The sequence below is a fragment of the Lepisosteus platostomus genome, chromosome 7 (genome assembly GCF_059453375.1).
Source record: "Lepisosteus platostomus isolate fLepPlt1 chromosome 7, fLepPlt1.hap1, whole genome shotgun sequence".
Taxonomy (NCBI): Eukaryota; Metazoa; Chordata; class Actinopteri; order Semionotiformes; family Lepisosteidae; genus Lepisosteus; species Lepisosteus platostomus.
In genome coordinates, this window is record NC_142617.1 from 54,685,228 (window position 1) to 54,694,525 (window position 9,298).

The window sequence follows — 9,298 nt, forward strand, 5'->3', positions numbered from 1 at the left end:
GAGGCGGAGACTGATAATTGGTGATTCGTGTGTGGCTTTTACTTTTGGTGTATGTGCTCTCACGTGCGTGTTTACAAAGGTAGCTCTTTGGTACGGTGTACTGTAAAACATATCTGTGCTATTGTTTGGCACCCAATACTTTTCTCCTCCATTTTAAACTAAACTAAGTTAACTGCTTAATACTTGAAGGAGTTAACAGTCCCTGCAGCTTTCATCTTATATCTCTTAATGCTGACAGTCCAGGCTTTATACAACACGACGTAACTGCAAATAAACCAGTAAAACAACACATCGCATGCAACCTAGGACAGTTTTGTTACAGTCTTACAGTAATGAAACGTCATTAGAAACATAAATTAATCTGAATAAGGTTAACGAATACTTCCTACAATTTACATTCATAACTTAAAACTTTACAAGACAGAACTATCCATGCTGTTTACGGTGGAGGAAAAGTGAAATTAAGCTAGATGTGGGAATATTGAATGAGTATTGCAGATAGCTCCTGCTGCACAGAATCAAATTTTGTTTTCCATGTCCATCTCATCTTTAGTCTGTGTCAGTTCAAAGACCGAAGTTTCTTGGGGGCTGATTCCATGTGAGCATGAAGCAAATGGTTCCTGATGACGTTTTGGTAATCTTAACTGTATTTATTAGTATACAGTACGTGACTTGGTAATGAACCGTACCCAACACCTGAAACAAAGAAGAAAGCAACTAACCAAATGTTTGGTATGTTCAAACTTTCACTCGAGTATACGCCCTGTAAATGTATTACTTAACATTAAGGTTTAATCAAATTGCACAGCACACTAAACCCTATAGTAATATTTTAAAATGAATTCAAAATGGTCAACAACTAACATAACTTTTAAAAGTAACTAACTTTTAATCGTTATGTAACAGTAATGAAGTGACTTGAAAACTGAAGTACAGGTAAGGATTTAGTGATACATGGCACTTACTGACTGGCAAGAGAGATTTCAGTGAATTGTTTCAGGAACATTCTGTGTGACAATAGTTGATCTAACCTTTGTTATATGATTCATTAAGTTCATGTGATTAAACTGTCTAGGCCCTTAATGCCTAATTTACCTTTTGATTGTAATGTCACCAAAATGGCCCCTAGACAAATATCTTAACAGTCACAGTGTCTGCAATATAATAGAGGCCTATATACATGACTGGCATGTGTACATGTTATAGTGACAAAATATAACATAGGGCAGGCTGGCATCCAAACCTTTTGGTTGTATCAGCTTCAGAAGACAGTATTACATTACACTGCTTATTTCTACCTAAAGCTGTTTTAGCTTATTTAAACAGTATCAAATAATACAGCATGTTTGTTAAACTAGTTTGTTCTTGCTTAAACAACCTGTTAGATTTCTTTGGATTAGAAACAAACGTAATGGGCACACAAAGAGAATACATTATGTTATATTTAGATTTTCAAAAGGCTTTCAATAAAGTGACTCAAATTACGGGAGGAAAGCATTCAGGGAAATACAAGCGCTTGGATCAAAAATTGGTGAAACTAAAAATAAGGATTGAATGTTCAAATTGGGTTGATGCAATTAGTGGAGTACCACATCAATCCATGTGAGGACCAGTTCAACTAGCATGGATTGCAGATCATGTTCAATGTAGACATGTGCAGGTAGCTAACAAATTATAGTTACAAAATGGGAAACAAAGAGCTTGAAACTTATGCAAAAGACATAACTATCATCTACTGTACATCTACTAGACAATGGGAGGAAGCAAAAAAAGTCAAACAAAATGTTACAATATATAGTTAAATACATACAAATATAAAATAAAATATATAATATTTTTAATTATTTAATTAATTTAATTATTTAATATTTTTTAGATATAAAAAATATAAAGTATACAAATCAGAGGATGCTGCCATGCACTAGCAATACCTCATTCAGAATATTGCATACGGTCTTGGTCTCTATATTAAAAATAAAATATTTGCTGTTCTGGAATCAGGCCAGAGAAGAGCAACCACAATGCACCTAAAGGAATACTGACAGACTGATGGAACTGAACCTTTTTAGTCTTTAACAGAAAAAGACTACCATTTTTAAAAATCCTCAGAGGCACTGCGATAAATCTATGGACGTCTTTAAAGTCCACATGAACCAAAATACAGATGTGGAAACTAGATGGATGAAGATCACCTGTGATCACTTACTGTAGCTGCCATCTACCAAGATGGGTAGATGGGTCAAAAAGCCTCCTATCATTTTAACTGTTATTATATTCTAAATACACATCAACATTTTTTTGCATTTCACATTCATGTTTTTTAGAGAAATTTCTTTAAGAAAGATATTTCTTATGTTTTGGTGGGAATTATTTGACAATGTGTGAATACAGCTACTCCACTGCCACCCAACTATAAAAAAAACCCCAAAACATTCAAAACTAAACAGATCTCTCAGAGGTAACTGGGAGGAAATGCGAAAGGGAAGTAAAAGTTTAAACCCGTGGTAAAACACTAGCATGCATCATTCTTGGACTTCTCCAGGACATTTCCTGTCACTTATGTTTTTCTTTAGGAAACAAATGAGAAGAATAACAGGGAACATTAATAACAGGAATTTCAACAAATTAAAATAAAATCAGGCCTGTATTAAATCTGTTTGCTGCAAACTCTGCAGCTCTAGTGCAAGATTGTTCCATTGTTTGCACCACAGTGCAGACAGTGTTAGTACTGTAATTGCACATGAACATACTCTATTCATAGTGTACTATTTATTGACTGAATTGTAGTGTGACCATAATCAAAAAATACAAATCTAATAGAATAGTCTGGAGTTCATCACTGTATCTTACATTTGAGAGCACTCAGAGAGCACATTTCATAATAAAAACAGTCAATTGTAATTTGAACAAAGTCGTTTGTGGATATACGTTTGGTTTTTATGATTGTGCCTCTTATAAATACAACTTTGCTAACAAGGTTTTGCATTTTACAAATTGAACGAGTTGGAGAATTAAACTACGTACTATTTACTGTATGTTTGAAAATCAAGCACCATGTAATACTTGAGAAGGAATATACTGTATTACTTCTACAATGTGACAGAAGGGTAATGTGGTTGAAGGCTTTGTGGGGTGCAATTCAGTTTTAGGAAAAGTGTTCCTAAAAAGATGAAGAAAGACTTTAGGGTTAGGGTGTTAAGGTCATATAATTACAAAATAATCTGTTTAATTTCTAAATAAATACAAAACATCCCTGATTTGTTTTATGTTTTTATAGATATGACCTGTCTAATTTATATTTTTCTAAAATGTATTTTTAGCCTCTTTTAAAAATTGCCTTTAGTAAAGAAATGTATGAGCTTTTATTGTGTTATTCATACAATCAAGAGTAGAATGTATGTTCTGTAAATTTTTCCCCACAGTTTATATAGTAGTGCAAAAATAAATACTGTTATTCAGACTGATAGCAAAAAGAAAATGCCTTCATTTCTTGACATTGTTGCATCATGCTATGAAGCTCTGCACCTGTAGACTCTAGCTAATTGGCTATATTGGAAGAGAAGTTTACAAAGCCCTTCGGGGGAATATAGTAGCACACAGTCTAGACAAGCAGGTGGCTTTGATAGTCCAAAAAGGCCTCCTGGGTCTAAGTAAGCACCTGTGAGGCTGAGAGTGAAAAGCTGTGCTGCTCTAGAAGGCTCCCAAAAGCCTCTTCCATTTCCAGGTACCATGGTAACCAATACCTTGAGGCTCCTCACCTTCAGAGCCCACAGGCCAACAAACCTGGTCCAACAATTAAAACATTATCCCATGTTGCCTTCAGATAAATGAAAAATGTTCATGTTTTCCTGGTTGCTTCATCCAACAGTGGTGACTTTTTTTTCTCAGGGAAATCCAAAAAGTAATTCTTAAAATAAAATATCCAGTGTCTAAATATAGAGGTCAAAAGTTTATCTTAGCAATACTGTGTGCTGTTGCAATGTTTTAAGCGATATGTATTTCAATGTCAGTGTCCTAATGTTTGCTAACTTCCTGACTTCATATTAGAGGCATTACACACTCCTTGTAAGCATATAATTGCATTTGCTGGAGAAAAATATCCATGATGAAAGTGAAGAATCTATAGGCAGTCAAAACTAAAGGCTTCTGGATTTTACCAGACTGCAGCTTTAAGTTTTGCTACATACAAATGGATACAAATATCCAGATTTTTTTCTGATTTAAAAAATACCTAAATTTTTCAGCATGACATGGAATATATAACTGATGCCAAAAAATGGCAGTAGAGAAAAACTGGGGAACTTCCAGCACATGAAATGTTGTGCTACGGCTTGTATTCTAAAATACTAGAATACATCAAATGTTCAGCTGTCATTAAATATCTTGTGCATTAATATTTGTGAATTTCAGCTTTTCAACGGCAAGCCAACAATTCTATCCTTACTTTATTTACGTTACCTAAATTCTAAAGTCTATTGGCTTCAGTGCTAAAATTACCTGGATATGGCGTGCAGTCTGTCAAAGAAGGAACTCTTTTCATGGTCCTGTTCTTCTTCTTGTCCTTTTTTTCTATTTCTCTACCTTTTGAAACTGTTGTCTTTTACTCTGAATTGGGACCTACTTTTTTTTTATGATCCAAATGAAGACTGACTTAAATATATATATATACCTGGAATGTTTTGGTCATAGTTAAATATTGTTTCAGTTTTCTGGCTATTTAGATTCTGGCCATTGTCATTGCTCAGGTGATAAGATAAAGGAAACTCTCTGGTCCTGATCCAAAGAATGCCTATTGTCTTACCTTAAAGGCACCTTATCTTACTCTAAAGATAAATATTGTGAGATGAAATGTAACATTTGTATAATACCTATCATGTGTAAAAAATATAATATTATTAAAAATTAAACCTACCTCAATGTCACCTCAGAAGCAGCTGCCTAATATCTACTCCCTAAATAAACTGGAAATACGATTTAGGCTGTTATAACACAGTGGTGAATGTGGCGTTATATGCAAAAATGTATGCAATAATTACTGTAAAGATTTTCATGTGTGTAGCTTATTTGATCTGAGAGGTAGGGAAATGCATATCAGTCTTTATCTGTGAACAAAGGAATTCATATAGGCTTGTAACTTTAACATTCTAAATTCATTTTTATGAACAAATTAATTCACAAAGTAATGCATTATTCCATGCTGAAAAGAGAAGAAAACAAACACAATGTTTCAGCTGTTGAGCCTTCTTCAGATGACACACCTTCACACCCGAAGAAGGCTCCACAACCAAAACGTTTTTTTTTCTTCCTTTCTTCTCATTTCAGCATGTAATAAACCTTTACTTGTTCCTTTGCAGTCTGACACAGCTACCTACTTGAACTCACTTATTTACACATTGCGCATGAAATATGTACTACAGACTATGAGTGCTACATATACTGTATCAGAAAGAAGCTTAAAACATATTTTGTTTTTCTGTATTACAGATACAAATAATAAGGTACATGATTTAATTAATAATAAGGTTAAACGAATTCCAGTCCTTTGTCACGTACTGTATGTAATCCCTTAGTCTAAGGACGACTAAACGTTTTCATCTAATTTCCTTTAAAAGGGTGGTTGATGCTTTTTGAATTTTTGTCCTTGGCAAAAATGTACACATAATATGTTGATGTTATTACCATGTTAACCTTTTTATTACATCTGCAAAGAAACATTATTGACACGACAACAGAGAAATACCCAGTAACAAATGTCAGCTTTCTCATAGGTCTGCAGCAGTGTGCAATGTAGATCCTTTGAGTGCAGTAAAATAGAGTAAAGCAGATGCTTAGACTTAACACTTATGACAAAATGCTAAAGGTCACCTCACTGTAATAAAATGTGTCAAAGGGAGTCATGTAGTGAAAGAAATTCTATCCTAAACATCTTAATTCCAATAAGTCTAGAATCCTACTACAATTAGCGACTCACTCAAAACACAACTGATGTACAGTGTCAGAATAAGGTGGCAGAGTTTGTAAAAAATGGAAATAACTTGGAAACAAAAAAAACATTATGCCAGTGGTAAGATGAAAAACCAAGCAGTTTGTTCCTGCTTAGGTCTAAGTAAAGTACTAGACCAGTACTTAACTGAAACATGTTCTCCCTAGGCTCCTCATTCATATCAGGCATGTCTAATGAAGCAATTTACACTGTACTGAATTTGATTAATCCGCCATACATGCCTCAGGTGTGAATTAGGAGAAGCAATAGAGCATTGCTGGGGTCTTTCAGGTAGAATGTATGGATAGCAGCCATTGGCAGCAGCTATGAGTCTTAGTCTTAATTTAATTCAACATTTTTATCTTCTAATGCACTTTCTTTGTATGTTTAAATGTTTTCCTAAATGAATAAACATGGTTTAAAGAAAAAATATTTTCTGAAACTGTAGGTTAAGTCTAGTTGAGAGCCTGTAACGAGTGTGAAGGAGTGCTTAATGTATTTTGGGAAGCCCTGGGATGGGATTAAAGGGCCAGAACCTAAATTATGGTTTATGTCATAGTCTGTTTCAGCTTTATAATCCCTACATTGCAGTTTTGGTCACAGTTACTTAAAATATTAGTGTATGTATGCAAGCTAATTCTTCAGCAATAGATTAACAATATTATCATCCTAGCAAGGCAATTCTGATGGAATACTGTACCAAGGTTCCAGATCCATGTAGGAACAGAACTTTTTCATCTTCTCTCTAATTCATTAATTTGAGGTCTAAAAAAAGCTCATAAAGTGCAAGGTAATACATCCAGTATCACTGGGTCCAGGGCAGGGTACAGCTTAATCAACGCTCCTGATATTAACACGCTTTTTCCATGACATTCAGAACAACTGACATATCAGGAGCTGAAACAGGAGGTTTATTTAAAAGTGCCATTTTGTTTTACAATTTTTTTACTTATTTCTTATAATTCCTTATTATTCCTAATTTATAATTGATATTCTGCAACAGAGTATCTTATAAGGAGATCTCCCTTATCTGTATTGGGGGGAGTGTACTGGAGCCATGTTTGATTTTGAACATGTCCGAAATCAATTAAAGCTTCCCAGACGTAGGATTTATGCAACCACACATCCCAGCGCATCACCTCATATTCAACCTTCAAGATTTGTTTCAAATGTTTTCTTTTCCCCAGCGAAATATACTGACCTTTTCAGATAACTTGAAAAAATAAAACAAGGACACACTATCATCTAGAATACATGAAAAGCCAGAGGATTTGATTTAGACATTAAAGGCAATGGTTTAATTGAAACATCAGACCACAACAGTGCTTTTTATTATAGCTGTCTAGGGAAACAGTTGCTTTATGCACATCTGACCTACGTCTACTGAAGATAAAAAAATAAAATATTTTATTGAATAGCTATAAAAAACTATTTTTAAATGAGCTCCTGAATTGCCAAGAGTAGATACTGTGTGAAGCAGTCAGAGGGCTGGAAAACTGTAAAATTTTCAATAGAAGCACAAATTAATGAAAACAAGCCCTGCTCAAAAAATCATTAGTAACAGCATAACTAGCACTAATAGTAACAACTATACAATACAACTATAATCTGTGTGTACTAGGGACACTACAAAAATGAAACCTTTCTGATCTTACAAAAACAAAAGAGAACTAGTCAAAATGTGTCAGTTATAGTTAAAGAGAAATACATATTTCAGTGTTACCCTAACCCATCATACTCAACTATTGTTTTAAACATTTCTTGAGTGCAAAGTGTATAAATCTTCTGAAAATAAAACACTTCTCTTGTGGTATTAGTACAATGGAAGAATCTTTAAACTTTTTTTAGAAAATTGTGCTGGTAGTGTTCCTATCCTCCTGGACATTTTCTTTCATATGCAATTTCTCAAAGAAACCTGTCTGTGAGATGAGAGATTTGCAATGCAAAAAAATAAAGTTCTGTAATAAAGTAAAAGCTAGAAATGCAATAGACTGATCTGGAAGTATTGTAAGGCTTCTACCAAACCACACAGAACTGTTTTAAGACTTATACATGTTTGTGTTTAGACTCTGGACTACAGTTTATAATTTATTAATAACCTTTATAAAGAATCAATTGGTAAACTATTTCAAAAAGTACAGTTTCCAAATATCACTGTGTGAAACATGATAGATTATAATTACTGTTATGGTTTATATGCACATTGTTATGTGTTTGGGATTTCTGTTATGTCTGTATTAGTTATTTTATGGTCCCTTCAGCAGTCTTGCACCATGACATTTGAATGAATAGCTTATAATAGATGAAGTGGGAGAATAAATGAGGTGTTCGCATATCTGAGGTATAAGAGTAGATAAAGTAGACTATAAAATTCAGGAATATCTGAATATAATAGGTACAACTGAGAGAAGACCGGATGACTCATACAATCTTTGTTTTAGAAGTTCTCAGAACTGACCATACAGCCCTATGGTGTACCTAATAAAAGACAAAACTGTAAAAGAGATTAGAAATATAGAAATAAAAGAGAGGCGGGTAGACAGGGGAGATAGAGTAGAACAGTTTTCACACTTAGATTCATCATTGAGGAATCAACACCTATCAGATATTGAGTATAGAAGGTACTCAGCTTACATTTGCCAAAATGTGCTGTAATTTATATTTGTGGAGAACATTTCCCTTTAAATCTGCCAAACAAAGGCTTTTCATCCATTGTATCTGGAAACTTTCTGAACAGGGATCATGTTGTTTCCTTAAAGCATCACTGCAGATTGTGTACTTACCCGATTATTGTCAATGTAAGCAACTGACTGTGGAAGACTGAACATTTTGGAATAAATTTGATGTGTACATAGCCTGTAAATATTAATGTCTGTGTTTTGCAGTTGAATAAATCATGTTTTAAGACACCTTCTGCATGTTTTGTAACCAACAAATTATTCACAAAAAATTTAAAAGGTCATACGATCTTGCTTGGTATTCTGACATGTGAGGTGTTTTATTATTTTACTTTCATAATTTGTTTGCACACTACCTGGTGTCAGGACAACTAATATTTGATTACTAAACCAAAACAACACTCCTCAACATCTTGAGCATTACTATGTTATATGTTAAATACAGGTAGAAGAAAACTTTAAATATAAAATGAAAAACACTATGGTCAAAGTGTCAAAATTTGTTTTAATGTAATTAAGATTAGTTCTAATCTAGATCGTGTTTCTACTGAAGTGAAGAATTTGTTCTCAATTAACTTACCTGGCTAAATAATAATTAAGTTTATGAATAAAGTCATTAACAATTTTCTCCTACTAT